Genomic DNA, 344 nt, shown 5'->3' with positions numbered 1-344 from the left:
TGGAACTGACATGGGTGTGAGTTCTACTGCCAGACATGAAGTGGGTATGGGAGGTAGGTTGGTGCTACCAATTACTCATACCAATTTGGACGATTGGTATTTAACAGTTTTTCTCTTCTCTGTCTCTCAAATTCTCATTGGTGTATTGATTACTTATCCATCCATCCTGTAATATTGAGCACTTAATATATGCCATTACTGTGAATAAGATGGAAAAGGTCCTTGCATTCATGGGACTTAGAGTTTAGCAGGAGAGACCACTGGTTAACAATCATGTATTTTTTCATATTTGTGATAATACTATAAAGGGAAATATGGGGTGTGATATAATTGGTATTGTTTTC

Source organism: Canis lupus, chromosome 25 (genome assembly GCF_048164855.1).
Source record: "Canis lupus baileyi chromosome 25, mCanLup2.hap1, whole genome shotgun sequence".
Classification (NCBI taxonomy): Eukaryota; Metazoa; Chordata; class Mammalia; order Carnivora; family Canidae; genus Canis; species Canis lupus.
This window is presented reverse-complemented; position numbering follows the sequence as displayed.